General features: G+C 45.5%; 1 long non-coding RNA gene across 1 annotated transcript; it reads right to left on the bottom strand.

The window, feature by feature from the left end:
• On the bottom strand, positions 1 to 1,800 carry LOC138972941 (uncharacterized). The gene is made up of 3 exons (XR_011457822.1): positions 1,667 to 1,800; positions 946 to 1,121; positions 1 to 180 (listed from the first exon to the last, which is right to left on the bottom strand). It is a non-coding gene; the product is annotated as an uncharacterized lncRNA (long non-coding RNA).
• Between the last annotated feature and the right edge of the window lie 16,747 nt (positions 1,801 to 18,547).

Below are 18,547 nucleotides of genomic sequence, written 5' to 3'. Positions count from 1 at the left end.
GGAAAAAAAATCACACCTTGGAAACACTAGTTCAGTATATCATAACTATATACAGCCTTCAAACGGTTGGTACCGGTTGTTGAAGATCTCTTAGTCGCGCTTCCTTGCATCCGGACTTCTTGATCAAAATTGAGGCTTTGAAGAGTCGTCCGGGGAAACTTGTCTTGTCTTGAAGCATACCTAAAAATGAAATTATTTTTTTTACTTGACACTAAAGCAAATCTTATGCTGGGTACAAATGCTAAAACAAGTTGCGCCAGTCTGTCAAACATGTATAACGATACTGAACGCAGTACATTTCACAAGGACAATGCTTAGCTGAAAACCAGCATCCACGTCGAATAAGGTAAATGGCAACCCAGCATAGCGCAGTAGCAAAACTGTCCCACAGGAAATCACGCTTCCCTGTGTTTAAAACAAATCTGTTTAACTTTCTAAGCTTGTAGCCCTGAAAGTCAAATAATTATGCACTAGCCTCTGGCTAGTGATTCTGAAAACGTACCAGCCAGAGAGCAAATTTTACGAACCAAACCAACAATTTGATTCAGCATCTTCACTCGCATTTGGCGAGTAGATGAACACTTCTACTCACCAGTTGCATGCTTCTACTAACTATGGCGAGTAAAATACTTGCCACTTTCACTGTTTCAGGGCTGGTTTGTTTTTAACCTAAACATAATGTTGTAGTTTTCCAGAAATTGCTCTACACACAAACATACACCACCGCCCTGGTCTCTTGACTAAATGTAAAATGCATAGTTTGTTGATAATGCACTTTATAAATATCACTGTTTCTCTTTCCCCAGTCTTGTAGCTGTTGTAGTTAACAAGCTCTATATTTTAACTTTGAGACTTATGTTCTGAAAAAAATAGATCACACTCTGATGTAAACCTCTAGGTAATGCAACCCTAATTTCCTTAATATTAATTATTATACACACTTACTTAACAATTTGTATGTCATCGAGAGCAGCTGGTGCAGTTTTCATGGCAGCATGCCCCTTCCACATACATTTGTAGTGTGTACAAGTTTTGTCTGCTGGCACAGTGTCGATTCCTTCAGCCATGTAGTGTGAAGCAGCAAAAAGTGTGGCGGCCACATGGTTGCAAGACTGTCCTTTCTGGGTAAAAACAACAACACACATTCAAATTCTGTTTGTGTCATCTTGATTTTCCTTAGCCTGCTAATAACAATTAACTTTATCTTTCCTAGGAATTCCTACAGAGAGCTTGTAAGCGCATGCTGTTGATATAGATATATTTTATATAGATCTATATAAAATATATACCGGCTCAGAATGGAATTTGATCTTACTGCAGTGATAACCTTCATTGACAAGAGGATTCACAAACACATGTGTACGTACACATTAAATAAAACTCCGCACTCAGGTACCTGCTATTCTATTGAACATGCCTAGCCAACATGGCATGGTCTCCTGGAGATACTGATTGAAATTACATTAACATGCTGCTCATAACTTTGTCAAAAATGACAGCTTTTGCATGCAGACATTTTCAGTAGAGAATTATGAATCTCTGTGTGTGTTTGTCACTTTGTGTGCCATGCATTATATGACTGAGTATGAAAACTGATTGTGTAAGATACCAAGTAACGCAGCCATCAAGTTAATCCCACAAAACATACAAGGCCAACAACACTTACCCAGCAATACACTCGCAGTAGGCTCCAAGTGCCTGTCCGGTCAGCGTCCCCCCACAACAGCATACACTTCGTTGCGAGTCTGCTTCATTGACGTCAGCACACTCGCTCTGAGTCTCAGTGATCACCACAGTTGCTTACTGGCTGTTGTGCCAAGCAGAAAGACATTTTATGCACACAGTATGTCTATCGTTTACCCCAAGGTTTTGCATTCTTTGCGCTGGATGCGTCGTATAACTTGTCGAACGTCGACGCAGTAGTATCAGTAAGAAAGTTGATCCAGAGATCTGTAGATCTGTGGTCGATCACCTCTGCTTCGCTTATGCAGGGGAAGTTCGCCAAGTCTTTCGTCCATATACCACCAATAGCCGTTTCAAACCATACCTTCATGCATGTCCTTGACTTTTAGTTCATGATTTTGAACAAGATAATCCGTTTTCTTGCAGAATTTCTCAAAGTAATCCTCTGGCAATAGTACTTCGAGCCCCGACAGTGAAAGAGGTATTTCAGACTGCCCCTTATTTCCGGTTATCAGAGAGAGGCTGCCGTGCCCTAAAATCTGATTGGTCGAAACGCTGGGGGCAAAGGTTATACGAAAAAGGTCTATTGTAACATTTTAAGAGACTGTCAGGGCGCCGAGACTAATTGACAATATTGTTCCATGACGTAAATGATGTCATCGTGTTTGCTCATAATGACGTAATACTGCACATTGGTTCGAAGATCCACAGGAATTATTCCAAAAAGCAGCTGCAGCATGGAGGCGTCAACGGCAACATCCACGTTATGGAAACATTAACAGTAACGTTCACGGTGTGGAAGCCTCGATGGTAGCATCAACAGTAACGTCAGTAATAACGTAGCAGCACTTACGCTGACTTACGGTGACAATTGCCTAAGGACTTGCACTTTCCGAGACTTGCAGTTTATCATGATACTTTTCGTGATAATTTGTGAAGCAATATTTTAGACATATTTGAATGAAAGTTGCATTCCTATATGCGTTGGCAAAATTTGTCTTCAAACCATGTGTGCAAAAAAATTCTTTCTGCATGCAAGAACAACATTCATACAATCACTTAGGGTAGGTTCTTCCAGTAAAAAAAAATAAAATAAAGGTTTCCAGATTTGACATGATGGCAGAATTGAAAGTGTGAGATATCCTGATGTTTCACAATTTATGCTGCATAATTCAGCCCCATAGGCGCTTGAATTTTAGGTGGAGTTGGGTTTTTTTTCAGCCCAAACCAGTAACCCCCACATGGTTTTCATGTCCCTTTCTGAGAGACTTCAAGAAGTTTCAATTTGACGTCATGATTAGCCTGCCGCATTAGCAAGTATGAAAACACGTCATCGATGACACATTTTAAGACAGAGAGAGAGAGAGAGAGAGAGAGAGAGAGAGAGAGAGAGAGAGAGAGAGAGAGAGAGAGAGAGAGAGAGAGAGAGAGAGAGAGAGAGAGAGAGAGAGAGAGAGAGAATCATGTACACACAGATGGACGACTTCGCTTGGGGTATGTACTGCCCGGCAGTACACATCTACTTTATTTTTATATATTTAATTTTCAGAGCTTGTTTTTAATCCAAATATAACATATTTATATGTTTTTGGAATCAGCAAATGATGGAGAATAAGATGAACGTAAATTTGGATCGTTATATAAATTTTTATTTTTTTTTACAATCTTCAGATTTTTAATGACCAAAGTCATTAATTAATTGTTAAGCCACCAAGCTGAAATGCAATACCGAAGTCCGGGCTTCGTCGAAGATTACTTGACCAAAATTTCAACCAATTTGGTTGAAAAATGAGGGCGTGACAGTGCCGCCTCAACTTTCACGAAAAGCCGGATATGACGTCATCAAAGACATTTATCAAAAAAATGAAAAAAACGTTCGAGGATTTCATACCCAGGAACTCTCATGTCAAATTTCATAAAGATCGGTCCAGTAGTTTAGTCTGAATCGCTCTACACACACACACACACACACACACACACACACACACACACACACACACACACACACACACACACACAGACACACACACGCACATACACCACGACCCTCGTCTCGATTCCCCCCTCTACGTTAAAACATTTAGTCAAAACTTGACTAAATGTAAAAAGGAAGGGAGAGACATAGGTATCTCCCGTTTCTCTTTTTCAGGTCGGTTGTTAGCTCCCCCTTTCTCAGGACGGTGTGTGTCTTGTACCAGCGAAATGTTTATGTCCTCATACAACGGGTTCAAGTTTAGGTCGCTCCAGGAGAAAAATTCCTGCCGATGTTCGCCTACACATTTGAACTGCTGTCAAAATTACTATGTAATACGATATTCGGGTTTTAAAATTGGTAGCAAATTACAACCAATAATGATGTTTTTTGCTTCGGCATTGAAGCAATGTTCACTATTTACTAACAAAATAATTACGAAATAAACACAAAACCAAATCAGTGAGGCAGAGGGGACAAAAAGCCGAGCGGGTGTGTGTGTGCGTGTGTGTGTGCCAGGGTGTGCCCGTGTGTGTGTGAGTGTGTGTGTGTGTGCCAGTGTGTGTATGTGTGTGTGCGTTTGTGTGTGTGTGTGTGTGTGTGTGTGTGCGTGTATGTGTGTGTGTGTGTGCGAGTGTGTATAGAGCGATTGAGACCAAACTACTGGACCGATCTGTTGAACCCACAGTAAACAGACATGCAAGAATTAGCGACGGGTTCAAGTTTAGGTCGCTCCACGAGAAAAATTCCTGACGATGTTGGCCTTTAAACAAACAAAGTCTAGAAAAAGAACAAATCAAAAAGTTGCCTTGTAAAGAAAGGCAAATGTACGAAAAGCATTGGAATTCTGTTAAAACTCATAAGCGACCCGGTAAACTTCAGTCAACCTATATGGTATTGCTAATTTATTTCGGCTGTATATTATCGTTGTCCGCTTAATGTATATATATTATCTGTCTGATCTCTTACCTGATTTTGTTAAACCTATTTTTATTTTATTTTTGTTTGTATGTATGGAAGTGTATATTGCCAATTTATTTTGTTTGGTTGTATAGTATTGTTGTATTTGTCCGCTCAATTTGTATACATTTATTAACTGTCTGATTTGTTACCTTTTTTTTGGTTAGAATTATATCTTTGTTTCAAAGCCCTCTGGGCCCAAAACAATAAAATACTTGACTTGACTTGACTTGACTTATACCATTCTCTGGAACTCTTGTTCTGATTTTCCTGATTGGGACGAGTCACTTCTTGACCTGTTCCATGAACAAAACAAGCGCTTCAAAATCAATTTTTCTCACTCCTTTCTTCTCAAAAACAAAGAGTTGGGTGAATTGTCTTTCTTTCATGCCTCAGTCAATAGCCACTCTGTCTTACAACGACCGCGCCTGATCAATTCAAAGCAGGACTTTCTTTCTTTTCTCGGTGAAATCAGTGACCGTGACATTCTGGAACAGGTTAGACTCGAACGCCCAAACTCTCAGTATTCTGTTCATACCATCATGTCTTCCAGTTTCTATGTCACGCCTTTGTCTGACTTTCCAATCCGTTGTGCCTGTGATGGTCTACCTGACTACATCACAAACACACAGTTCTTGCACAAGCTCCAATACGACGAGCATAATCATTTTCCTTATACTGACGGTCTGTGTCTCTTTCGCTGTCTTGCTTTGTACAAAAGAGCCTTGCCTCATTCTTTGCAAAAACCCACAAAAACCTTGTTCAAACAGTGGGCCGGACATTCCCCCCCTGTCCACTTTCCGGGGGTCACTTTGTTTCAACTTGAGTCGATTGAATCTGAGTTTAATGTGAACATAGATGTGTTTGAGTTTGATGAGAGCCAAACACCTGTCTGTCTCGTTCCTCTGCGTCGTAGCGCTTACAAACATACTGGCGTTATGCGCCTCTTGCGTTACAAAGACCATTTCATGTACATTTTAGATATTGATAAACTCGGTCATGCTTTGGCTTGTTCCAAATGCGAGAAACTCTGGTCGTCTTTGTCTCAAATGAATCGACATGAGCAGACTTGCCAGGGTGAGGGCTCAAAACTTTTGATTTTGAGCACGGTGTGTCAACTGATTCCGTTCATCCACCGGATGTTTCCGTTCATCCGCAGGATGTGTCCGTTCATACAGCCTCATTTTCGTCACTTGCTTCGGGAAAAACGTTGTGATAAGTCGTGTGGGCAGCGCGCTTGTGTGATATTGAAAGAATAAGGTAGCGAAATGGTTGGGCTATGTGTACGATAAGTACCAAGGTGCTAGTGAATCCTAATAATAACACACGCGGGCCGAACGTGGCAAAATTGCCTGATTTTTAAAAAAAATTCTTGTTTTTCTCGCTCTGTTATCGAATCTGACCCCTGATTTGCAAATGATCACCAAAACCATTGCCTGTTACGACATTTCGCTTGAATACTATCCTTGAAAGTTCTCAAAATCACAAACACTTAGGAATAATAATACAAAACAACTGTAAATGGGATGAACATATACAATCTCTTGTTGCAAAGTGCAGAACTCTTGTAGCTTGCTTGCGTACATACAAATATAGACTGAGTCGAAAATCATTGGAAATTATGTTTAAATCCTTCATTCTACCACACTTTGATTATTGCGACATAATATGGGACAACTGTAGCAAAACCCTAACAGATGAACTCGAAAAGTTAAACCTAGATGCAATACGAACAATCATCGGAGCTGTCCGCGGAACCAGTCACTTTAAGCTTTACGGAGAATCTGGACTCCAATCATTATCTGAAAGGCGTAACCGTCACAAACTAACAATGTTCCATAAAAGTAGTGCATTTAAGGGCATTCTCATAGAGTGCTGAACCTGAAAAGGTCCGTTTTTGTTTAGCCAAGACTGCTACCGGTTTCAAGCTGAGAAGCTCTCATCAGGCAGTCTCTTGGCATAAAACAGAGAAAAACTCTCAAACTTCTATGCAAAAGAGAAAACCACATTTCTGCGGTAGGCCCTCTGCATAGACGAGAATCTTTCTTTGATTCCCCTGCAACTGTCAACTGCAACTGCAGTCTTGGCTAAACAAAAACGGACCTTTTCAGGTTCAGCACTCTATGAGAATGCCCTTAAATGCACTTCGGTGACTTCTCAATCCTTTGAGGTTGTAGAACTCCCCTCGGGTTATTCTTGTTCAGTGTTGCAATCGGCTCCGAAAGGGTTTGATTCTCCAGTAGGCTGTCTGTGAAGAGTTCTTTCTAGATCTAATTCTTACCCCCTCCCCACACCTCTTCCATTACCTCTAGTGTGCTCCCTGCTTTCAAAATTCATTGTTGGAATGTAGGCGGTGGAGACACACACAGAGTAAAGGATGATCTCCCTTGCTCATGACGTAATTTCTATGCATTCTCGCTCTTGACGTCATTCTATATTTAACTTTTCTTTAAAAGTACAAGCGATCGAGTGCACATTTTGGCATTTTTAGCAGCGCTCTCATTATAAATTTCTATTTATATATATATGTATATATATAAATATATATATATGCGTTCAGTCAATCTGCATGTTTCCTTTCAAAAAATAAGACACAACATAAAAAAAAAAACAAGTCGCGTAAGGCGAAAATACAACATTTAGTCAAGTAGCTGTCGAACTCACAGAATGAAACTGAACGCAATGCCATTTTTCAGCAAGACCGTATACTCGTAGCATCGTCAGTCCACCGCTCATGGCAAAGGCAGTGAAATTGACAAGAAGAGCGGGGTAGTAGTTGCGCTAAGAAGGATAGCACGCTTTTCTGTACCTCTCTTTGTTTTAACTTTCTGAGCGTGTTTTTAATCCAAACATATCATATCTATATGTTTTTGGAATGAGGAACCAACAAGGAATAAGATGAAAGTGTTTTGAAATTGATTTCGACAATTTAATTTTGATAGTAATTTTTATATATTTAATTATCAGAGCTTGTTTGTAATCCAAATATAACATATTTATTCCCCCCTCTGCTTCTTTACCTCTGTAAACTTGTAGGGGTAGTTATTTTTCGATAATGACCCAGCAACCAAACAAATAACGACCCAGCAACAGCCTGAATCCTCGATAGTGCAATGGGTTGAGAAGTTGTTCCGTTTCGGTACTACTTTTTGCGACTGAAAAGTTCCGAACGCTCTAACGTACGAAGTATACATCTCTGGAGCAAACAATACAAACATACCGCATTTAAATTAACAACTACAGGCCTGAACACATGAATCTTCATATAAAATCCATGAGTTCGGTTGTTTTCTGAATCTAGATTTGCCGTGCTCAAACGTTCATCACAAGCAATTTCCAAGAGTCTAGCGACAAGAGTAGTTCCCCTTCTTTTCACTCAGTTTCTTCGACAACAGACTGCAATCCGACGGTCAGTTTTCAACAATATTTCATTTAATAAACAGATCACACGCAACCAAATGCACACATCTCATCAATTTAAACAACATAAAACGGTTTCATACACTATTTTCTCCAGAAAACAGAACTTCATACAGTTTTGAACGTTGGAACACGGGTGCAAAAGTTCGTCTGCTAGTCCCATTTGACGAAAGAACATTATCGTAAGCGACACCAAAACATATACAGAACACACAATATCTGCCTTTGCCGCCACGGCAGAATAACAGCATATCTGTGTACTTGATTTTAGTCCAAAATAGGAAAACTGACAAGAAGTGTTAACAGAATGGAATGATTTGCACGGAACTATACAACCGCGCATTAATCGATCGCCTGCGCAGGTTGACAGGTTGAGTGAATAGGATTCGATCAAACTTTCGCAAAAAACCTCCTCTTTTCTTTGAATAACTGAAGAAAGGAGGAATAAAGAGGTTACACACCTCGTCTCAGTGATTATAAAAAATAATGGTCTCAGTTCGCGGTCATGAAAAAGCTCGCTAAAGCTCGCATTTTTCATGATCCGCTAACTTCGACCATTATTTTTAATAATCACTGAGACTCGGCGTGTAACCTCTACTTATATGTTTTTTAAAACAGAAAATGATGGAGAATAAGATAAACGTAAATTTGGATCGTTTTATAAATTTTTATTGTTTTTTACAATTTTCAGATTTTTAATGACCAAAGTCATTAATTAATTTTTAGGCCAACAAGCTGAAATGCAATACCGAAGTCCGGGCTTCGTCGAAGATTACTTGACCAAAATTTCAACCAATTTGGTTGAAAAATGAGGGCGTGACAGTGCCGCCTCAACTTTCACGAAAAGCCGGATATAAAAATTCGGGGATTTCATACCCAGGAACTCTCATGTCAAATTTCATAAAGATCGGTCCAGTAGTTTAGTCTGAATCGCTCTACACACACACACACACACACACACACACACACACACACACACACACACACACACACAGACAGACACACACACGCACATACACCACGACCCTCGTCTCGATTCCCCCCTCTACGTTAAAACATTATTTTAGTCAAAACTTGACTAAATGTAATGAGGGCGTGACAATGCCGCCTCAACTTTCACAAAAAGCCGAACATGACGTCATCAAAGACATTTATCAAACAAGTCGCGCAAGGCGAAAATACAACATTTAGTCAAGTAGCTGTCGAACTCACAGAATGAAACTGAACGCAATGCAACGCAGCAAGACCGTATACTCGTAGCATCGTCGGTCCACCGCTCGCGGCATAGGCAGTGAAATTGACAAGAAGAGCGGTTTAGTAGTTGCGCTGAGAAGGATAGCACGCTTTTCTGTACCTCTCTTCGTTTTAACTTTCTGAGCGTGTTTTTAATCCAAACATATCATCACGGGGGATAACCGGCTATACAGTGGTAAGCTGGTGAACACTGGTAAACACTCGATTCGGCCTGCATTTTCCCGTTTAACAACAAAGTTGTTGATTTTTGTCTGGATTAAAGGTGAGTTACTGCATCTGCGATGACTAACGTTGTTTCGAAATGCATAATATGTTTAAGAAGGATTTGCGTTTTCCCGTATTTGAATGTTAAAACCAGAAATCGTGGTGACGAAGCACCGGAAATGGCTTCTCGGTGGGTTTCAAATGTAGAAATGCGCTTGTTTTTACAAATACAGCTCGTATTCAGCTTTGGTACGGGAGTCTTAGTGACAACGGAGTCATACTTGATGCAAAGGAGTGCTATTGTCGGGTTGGAATCATTCGTTAGAGCGTGCATGCGAGAGGCCGTCAAATATGTGAAATGATCGTACACCGGGTTGAAGACCGTCGCGAATGGGGCAGCAGACGCATAATCCGGTTTGATGCAAAATGTATGTAAACTAGACATTCGAACACTCTCTCTCTCACTTCCTCTTTCTCTCTCTCTCTCTCTCTCTCTCTCTCTCTCTCTCTCTCTCCCTCCCTCCCTCTCTCCCCCTCCCTCTCTCTTCCTCCCTCTCTCTCTCGCCCCCCTCCCTCTCTCTCTCTCTCTCTCTCTCTCTCTCTCTCTCTCTCTCTCTCTCTCTCTCTCTCTCTCTCTCTCTCTCACATGTCGATAAAAAATGATCTTATTCTTATATTACTATTATTGCGTGTGTCTGCGTTTCATCATAAAAAGTTTGTTCCTATGTATTCCCATTTCGATTATAACCATTTTGCTTAGATCAGGACTAGCTGTAAGAAAGGTCCTACGGACCTAATGCTATCTTTCCTGTAATAAAGTTCAATGTTTCAATGTTTCAAAAAATGTTTCAATGTTTCTCTCTCTCTCTCTCTCTCTCTCTCTCTCTCTCTCTCTCTCTCTCTCTCTCTCTCTCTCTCTCTCTCTCTCAGCAGTCTCGCTCTGTTCCGCCGTCACCGTCACTGAATAGTCGTCGGTTGCTAACCCTACCCCCACCCCCCACCCCCCACCCCAGACTAACCTTCAATACAATGTTGAATAGGAGTGGCTGTCATCTGTTAGCCAGTCAGCAATACATTGAGGGGGAAAGGAAACACACGGTTAGGAGGTAGTCGTCCTTAGTGGATTTTGACTTTATTCAGGCAACGAAGTCATTCGGCGCTCAGTGTTTTCTGGGTACAAAAAAACTGTCACAAGTTATTCCGGAGAAAAAGTTATTCCCAATAATTCCGCGGAAAAAATATGTAAGCATTATTTTTCGGAAAAACTGTTTTGCTGCGGAAAAAACGATGCTTCTGCGGATGATGACATTAATCAAAAATGCTGCAGGTAAACCGTTTTTTTTCTACATTATTACTGTTTTTCCGCAGAAAAACTGAAAAACGGATAATACGCTAAGGACAATGACATCCTAACGGTGTGCCTCCTTTCCCTCTCAAAGTAGTTTTTCCGCAACATAATGTTTACATGTTTTCTGCAGCATTATTGGGAATACCTTTTTCTTCCGAATAACCTGTAATAGTTTTTTTACCCAGAAAAACTAACGATCTTGTAAAGTAGCGTTTGTATCCGCCCCCCCTCCCCCCTCGGGGATATAATAGCTTGCTCAACAGTGGCCCAATCAGAAGCGAGAATAATTTTTTAACCAAATCGAAAACGAAGTGAACTACTGCGTCCGTCTATGCAAATTTGATAATGCTGCTGACAGGTAAGTGTGTTACCAGCGTAATTTTGCAACTTTGAACTTCCGACAACAAAATCATTCGGCGCTCAATGTTTTCTTGGTAATTAAATATCATATTCTTACTCCGAATCACATTAGCATTGAGTCACCTGAGATGCTTATCACTGAAAAACGCTTACCCGGCTAAAGAATTTAAAGGGAAGCAACCCCATCACCAAAACGAAAGTGAAAGTAGCTTTGGTAATGGGCCAGTACACCGGGAGTTACCTCCCATACGGGTGTATGCCACGTCACTTCCTCTAGGAACACGTGCCTCTTATCATACGTCTTTTTCACCTCGGAGAGGACGGTTCACTTTTTGACGCTCTGTGGCTGACCTTGTGTGTTTGAGTGACACCCGCCGGCCACGTTACCCAGCTTGTCTGCTCGCCTTGCCTACAGTTTGGTGAGCTCGTTCCCGTTTGTTGTTGGTTGTTTGCGCTGTTTCGTTACTGTACGTTGTCCGTTTTTTGCGGACTTGTGTGTCAGTGACTTGCGTGTTTCGCCATTTTGTTGTGTGAGTTAGTTAGCTAACTCGTGTGACTTTGCTAGTAGCTCTGCGTGCCCTCTTTCTGTTTGGGCAAGTGTAGCTTTAGTATTTTGTTGACGCGTAAGCGTCTGTGTTTACTGTGTTTTCAGTCGTTTTGACTTACGTTTCAGTAAATCTTTTTACTTTGCCACGTGTTGTTGACGTTTGTGTCAGTGTCTTGCGTGTCGCCATTTTGTTGTGTGAGTTAGTTTTCTAGCTCGTGTGACTTTGTTTGTAGCTCTCCGTGCCTCTGCTTGTGGGGCAAGTTTAGCTATAGTATTTTGTTAACGCATTAGTGCGTGTGTTTACTGAATTTCCCAGTCGTTTAGACTTATGTTTCAGTAAATTTTTTCGCGTTGCCACGTGTTGTTGTCAACATGTCTGATTCAGACAAGCGCCGTGGCAAGTCGGACCCCAAGGGGAAAATTAAGGCTAAGTCTTCCTCTTCCAAAGCAACGTTACTTGTTACAGACCAAGAGCGTAACACTTTGTTGGCTGTACCAATTTCGGCGCCTAGCGCTGTTACTACTTCTGCTTCTTTTGCGGCGCCTAGCGCTACTGTTACTTCTGCACCTGTCTCTACTTCGGAGACTCCGTCTTCTTTGTTAGCACCTGGACAAGGTGCGTTGGTTTCCTCTCTGTTAAAGTCACTGGTTCCAGAAATCCGCAGCTTGGTGCAGGCAGAATTTCAGCGTTCCGTCGCCAGCAGTTCGGCGTTTCCGGCATCTGGCAGTGACGTCCGGGCATTTGCTTCCGTGTCTTTGTCCTCCACTTCCGGCTTGGAGCAGCGTCCTCCCTCTTCAGCGTCGGTTGGTAAGCAGAGCTGGTCCGATAGCCCTCGTGAGGCGCCTGGACGTTCTCCTTCGGGGGACAGCTCTTTCGCATCGGGTCACGACCGATACCTTGCTGATCTTTCATTTCCGGCGATAACCTACGAGGCCCCGGACTTGTTCGAACAGCGGCGGCAGTCGGTTTCGACTGCCGCATTTCCGGCACTTGCCGGAAGTGATGATCCGTCCGCTCCGGCACGCTACGGCGGTCGCGGCAGGATGGAGTATTCACTGACTTCCGGTCCTTCCGGATCGCGAAGTCAACCAGTGCAGTCTTCACTTCCGCATTTTGCGGTTCCGTTGACTACACTTCCGGTTTCGGCCGGAAACGCTTCTTCCTCTTCTGGTGGTTCCTTCCGGATACCAGATAGTGGATTACAGCGTGCGCCTTCCGGCTTTCAAGCGCCTAGGCCTGAGCAGGCATCACTCCACTCAGTCGGGGGAGTGACGTCAGCTCATCCAGCTCCGGTTTTTGCGGATGGTCGCCCTGCTTACCCTTTACCTTCACAAGGTTTTGGGCAGCAGGATGACGTTAGTGCTCAGGCTTTTCCGGTTTCCGGTTTGCCAGGGCATGCTTCTGCTTCCGGAACTGGTGACTTCGGTCATGGTTCCACGTGTGACTATTCTGATGCTCCATCAGTGGTCAGCGAGGAGTCGCGGGGCGTGTTTCCGTCGAAGCTCAAGTCTGTTCTTGACGTCGCGGCGGAAGTAACGTCTCGTTATTTTCCTGAAGGGGTGGTGGCTGCGGACTCTTCCGCATCATTCGTTCCTTCTGCCATGGCGGACTTCCGGCCGGCACAGGAGGATGTTTCTTCCTTCCGGTTCGCCGAGTCTCCGTCAGTGGCTTACCAACTTTCGCATTCACTGGTTCGTCCAGCACATGCGGGGAGTGGTATTCGGCCAGTGCCTGTTCCGTTACTGCTTCCTTTTGGTCCAGTTCCGGAAGCAGCTCAGCAGTGGGTGGCTTCAGCTGCCCAAGCCTCTTCCTTCGTGCCTACGGTCAATAGGAAGCTTGGCATGCCCAATCAGAGCCAGAATTGGCTGGCGTCTTTTGCACTCCCTAGGGCTACCCTTCCGGTTTCCCGGGAATTGCTGCCTCTTCTGACTAAACCGATCAAGCGTGATTCGGTTTTGCCGGTTTCCGAGGCTTCCCTCCTCTCTGCTGAGGAGGTTGGACGTCGGCAGATCGAACTGTCCTCCATTGCGGAGACTCTCGTTCGGGCTCTGTCTCGGGCATTGACCGATTCGCTAGTTCCTTTCACTCTCAGTGAAGAACAGAATGCGGACGATGTCTCTGCGCTTTTGACCGCATTGGCCAAGGTCAATGAGGAACAATTGCGTCTTTCCTCCCTGCAGTACACCCAAGCGGTACTCTGCAGGAGGGATCTCTTCCTCTCGCAGTCCCAATTCACGGAACTGGCTACTAGGGAGACCTTGAGAGTCTCCCCGGTCTCAGAGGAGTCTCTCTTCTGTCCGCTGGCACTGGATGCCAGACAGAAGGAGATTCAGTCAAACAAGGACAGTCAGTTCCTTGACTACACTCTGAAGGGGGTGAAACAGTCTCAGCCTTCTAAACAGAAGCAGGCTCAGACATCGTCTAACCCCAAGCCAGCTCAGAAGCGGCAGGCTCCGCCGGCCGCTCGTGGTGGGAAGAAGAGGACGGCATCGGGGAGGGGGCGTGGCGGCTCTGGAAGTAAGCCACACCCCCAATGAAGCGCTCCCGATCTCACCTCCCTCCCGCCCTCCACCTTGGTGATGGCGGGAGGCCCCTCCCGGGCACTTTCTCGTTGGATGTCGGTAGTAGACAGCCAATGGATTGTGGGAGTGGTGAGATCGGGCTTCCGTCTACTCTGGCGGGAAGAAAAGGCGCCTCTTACCCGAGTGCCTCCGCGGTTCAAGCCCCCCTTCTCGCAGGAAGCACGTTCCGTCTTGCAGTCGGAAATTGCCTCCCTGGAGCAGAAGGGCGCGGTGGAGAGAGTTCGGGTCCACAGCTCCCTGGGATTTTACGGGCGTCTGTTCGCTGTTCCCAAAGCATCAGGAGGATGGCGTCCCGTGTTGGATTTATCTCTCCTCAATACTTTCTTGAGGGAGATAAAATTCAAGATGGAGACGCCAGCCTCTGTCCGAGACTCTCTCCGCCCAGGAGACTGGGTGACCTCGATCGATCTCACGGACGCATACTTTCACATTCTTATGCATCCGGCCGACCGGAAATGGCTTCGTTTCCGGTGGGGAGATCAGATCTACCAGTTTCGCGCACTCCCTTTCGGGCTGTCTCTCGCACCATGGATTTTCACCATGGTGGTGAGACAGGTCTGTGCACTGGTGAGGTCCCAGGGTATCCGTCTGCGGGCTTATCTGGACGACTGGCTCATCATGAACCAGTCCCAGAGCGGCTGTTCGCAGGATACCCTGACGGTTCTTCGAGAATCCAACTCGTTGGGGTTCTCGATCAACCGGGTAAAGTCGGAGCTGACCCCGTCACAGACATTCACTTATCTGGGGATGTCTTTCGACACGGTCGCTTGGACTGTCCAGCCTTCTCAGAGAAGGGTGGACAAGCTCCAAGCCCAGATTCGCTCCACTTTACCTCTCCTGATGGCTTCCATCCGCTCGCTCGCCTCCATCTTGGGGCAGATGGAGTCTATGGCTCTTCTGGTTTCACTGGGCCGGGTCCACAAACGTCCGCTTCAGTTCGCGCTGAAGCCGTTTGTGGACTCTCCTCTGGTGGACTGGGACGCCCTCATCCCTTTGCAGGGATGGTTCCAGTCTGCGACCCTTCCGTGGTTGGACACGGAGTGGGTCTGCAGAGGTGTTCCGATCGTCGTGCCCCTCCCCGACCTGGACCTCTTTACAGATGCGTCCAGGGAGGGTTGGGGGGCACATACAGATCTTCAGACTACTTCCGGTCTGTGGACGACGGAGCAGTCCTTGTGGCACATCAACTTGCTGGAGCTAGAGGCAGTTGCTCTAGCTCTGGCCAAGTTTCTGCCCTCCCTGTACGCCAAACATGTTCGTCTGTTTACAGACAACATGACAGTGGCGGCGTACATCAACAAGCAGGGAGGCTCGCGGTCCCCGTCTCTCTCGGAGAGGGCTTGCGAGATCCTGGTGTGGTGCTTTCAGCATCATATCACGATCTCGGCCAGGTACCTTCCAGGGAGGCTGAACACTTTGGCGGATGCGCTCAGTCGTTCCGGTACAGTGCTTCAGTCGGAGTGGACGATCACTCACGGGGCACTGCTTCGCCTTTGGGCCCAGGTCCAAAAGCCTCTGGTGGACCTTTTTGCCACAAGGTACTCAAAGAGGCTTCCGGTGTTCGTCTCGCCATTCCCGGACCCTCAGGCATGGCGAGTGAACGCTCTGGACTTTCCCTGGACGGGTCTGGAGGCGTACGCCTTTCCTCCCTTTCCGTTACTCAGCCGAGTAATCCGGAAAGCGGAGATGGAGGAGCCGGCCCTTCTTCTTCTGGTCGCTCCTCTGTGGCCGTCGCAGGTCTGGTTTCCGGATCTTCTTCGGCTCGCCCAAGGGCCCCCCATTCCTCTCGCACTCGTGCGAGGGGAACTAGTGCAGCCCCGAACAGGCATTCCACACGAGGAGCCCAGTCTTCTGAAGCTTCACGTGTGGAAGTTGTTCGGGACTCGCTGAAGCGCTCTGGGGCGTCGTCTTTGACTCTGGACTTGGTGGCTCGCTCGCATAGAGCGTCCACCTCTTCAGTTTATGCTTCCCACTGGAAGGCATGGACTGCCTGGTGTTCAGCTAGAGGGGTGAGTTCGGTGGCTCCGCGCTCTATTCAGGTCGCTAACCACCTCTCTTTCATGTCTTCGCAGGGCGCCTCAGTCTCCTCGTTGAGGGTCCGGCGCTCCGCTATCTCGGCGACTCTTAAGCAGATTGGTCGTTCTGTTCGAGTCGGGGGTGTTATAGCTGCAGTCATTAAAGGGGCTGCTCTTAAGGAAGCTAAAGCTCGTTTGCCCGCTCCCAAGTGGGACTTGTTTTTAATCCTGGAATTCCTTCGTTCTGCGGATTTTGAGCCTTTAAGCGAGGCCAGTCTGTTCAATGTCACTCGCAAAGCGCTGTTTCTCCTTTTGTTGGCTACGGCCCGACGGGGTAGCGAGGTCCACGCCCTGTCGGGTCAGCCTGGAGATATCTCCTTTGAGCCGGACGGTTCCGCATCTTTGCGTTTCCGGCCTGATTTCCTGGCCAAGAATCAGTCTCCGGGGCAGGCCTCTCCGCTGGTTAGAGTTAAGGCTCTGACCAGCGCGTTGGCCCCGGGTGACCCCGATTCGGTCAATTGCCCTGTGAGGGCACTTCGTCTGTACTTAGCCCGGACTCAGCCGATTCGGTCTAGTTCTCAGAAGTTGTTGTTTATCTCTCTCCTTACTAGGCGCGAGAAAGATTTGTCGAAGGTAACGTTGGCCCGGTGGGTGTCCTCGCTCATCAAGCAGGCTTATGAGTGGAGTCGCACAAAGAGGGGGGGGGTTATGCCCTCCTTGCCACTTGACTCGGCCCGAGCCCATGAAACGAGGGCGTGGGCATCCTCTCTGGCAGTTCTGCGCTCCAGACGTCTAGAGGAGGTGCTGACAACTGCGTATTGGCGTTCCGAAGATGTTTTTATAAACTTTTATCTTCGGGACGTCACAGCTCTTCGACAGGATGGCTCCAGAGGCCTTCCAGCGCTCATAGCAGCAGGCCAGTTCCTGTCCAGAACTTGATGGTGAGTGTTGATTCATTTCTAGCCCACCGCCTTGTTGATGTTATCTGCTAATGTGATTCGGAGTAAGAATATGATATTTAATGGAAAATTTCCTAAATAAATTTTCATTTAATTAATATACTTACCCGAATCACATACTGTATTCCCTCCCACCTGCCCCGCTTATGGTTTTAAGATTTTTTAAAGCCGTATGATAAGAGGCACGTGTTCCTAGAGGAAGTGACGTGGCATACACCCGTATGGGAGGTAACTCCCGGTGTACTGGCCCATTACCAAAGCTACTTTCACTTTCGTTTTGGTGATGGGGTTGCTTCCCTTTAAATTCTTTAGCCGGGTAAGCGTTTTTCAGTGATAAGCATCTCAGGTGACTCAATGCTAATGTGATTCGGGTAAGTATATTAATTAAATGAAAATTTATTTAGGAAATTTTCCATTTTGGACGAGTCCATCAGTTCTTTCAACAAATGAAGAACTCATGTCATAATGAGGACAAAACGCCGCGGAAACAGAGACTACCTATCCTTTTCGGATAATGATTTCATTCAGTTATTCTGTGGAAAACAGAAATACTGCAGAAAAACGTTTTTTTCTGCAGCATTTCTGAATAATGTCATCATCCGCCGAAGCCTCTTTTTTTTCGCAGGAAAACATTTTAGTGCAGTAAAATTTAAATAAAGAATGCTGCGGTAAAACGGTGCTCCTGGGACAGTAGGGGCGACCACCCCCAACCAGGCGCGTTCACAGGTGGCGGATAGTGAGATGGCCTTCAGATATGGAGGTTAGCTGCGAAATAAGCCAGGCTTGCCAGGACGAATAAGCAGTCCCGGACCAACTGGCGGTGCTTCCAACAGGATGGGGCGGGATAACAGGTGGCACTGTTACACTCAAGAAATACCCCAGGTCTCCAATGACGGGAGCATCATGCGATCAAGAGCCGCATCTTAAGTTCTAGCCCTGGGGAAGGTCACCTCAGATAAACAAACCAGCCAGCTATGGCCAAATAGCCGGGTAGACTGGACTCGACAGCCCTGTAAAGCCACCAGTCTAGGAGAAGGACCACTCCGATATAAAAACACGCTGAAGCCGGATGAGCTGGGCCATGTATGGCGCATAACGACAGCTCAACGCATCAACGCTCATATGACAGACGACAAACGGTGCTGTTGTTTTACTTCAGAAAAAAACTTCTAACATTTTTTCCGCAGCATTTTGTATTAGCTCATTATAATATTGGATCACATGAGTTCCCCCTATGTTGAG

Source organism: Littorina saxatilis, linkage group LG8 (genome assembly GCF_037325665.1).
Source record: "Littorina saxatilis isolate snail1 linkage group LG8, US_GU_Lsax_2.0, whole genome shotgun sequence".
In the NCBI taxonomy this organism is placed as follows: domain Eukaryota; kingdom Metazoa; phylum Mollusca; class Gastropoda; order Littorinimorpha; family Littorinidae; genus Littorina; species Littorina saxatilis.
This window is presented reverse-complemented; position numbering and strand designations above follow the sequence as displayed.